The sequence below is a fragment of the Echinops telfairi genome, unplaced genomic scaffold (genome assembly GCF_000313985.2).
Source record: "Echinops telfairi isolate 266 unplaced genomic scaffold, ASM31398v2 ScPeMD7_443;HRSCAF=831, whole genome shotgun sequence".
Taxonomy (NCBI): domain Eukaryota; kingdom Metazoa; phylum Chordata; class Mammalia; order Afrosoricida; family Tenrecidae; genus Echinops; species Echinops telfairi.
In genome coordinates, this window is record NW_022104341.1 from 46,141,100 (window position 1) to 46,141,618 (window position 519).

Here is a 519-nt window from a genome sequence, read left to right on the forward strand (position 1 = left end):
GCGCCCCAGGCTGCTCGTGGCATGCTAATGCTACTCATACTTTACTATGTTTATTTTGAAAGCTGCATCAAGGGTTTGTTCTTTTACTCGATTTTCCAAGTGAGAAGTTAGGTTGATCCTTGGGTCTGACAGTTTCCATGATAAGAAGGTGCTCCCTAGCTCAGGAATATGCACGCATCTTCTACAATAGGCATCATGTACACCTGCTGTTTGCTCCAGAGGGAGACATTATTTTTATTATACCAGGTAGTAAGAATGCCTGCCCTTTGTGCCACGCAAACAGAATCTCTATTGTCTAGTGCTGTTCTCTGTTCAAAACATCCTTGAAAAGATCATTTTTTATCAAAGGTTCTTGTAGCAGGTAAAGGAATGTAAGAGACAGACCCAAGAAAAAGTGTCTCCCCCACATAGATGCCTATTTCTTTTTTCTTTGGTAGCTTTTATAAATGGTCCTTGTTTTGAAATGTCTATGTATTTATAGTTTCTAATATATATATATATGAGAGAGAGAGAGAGAGA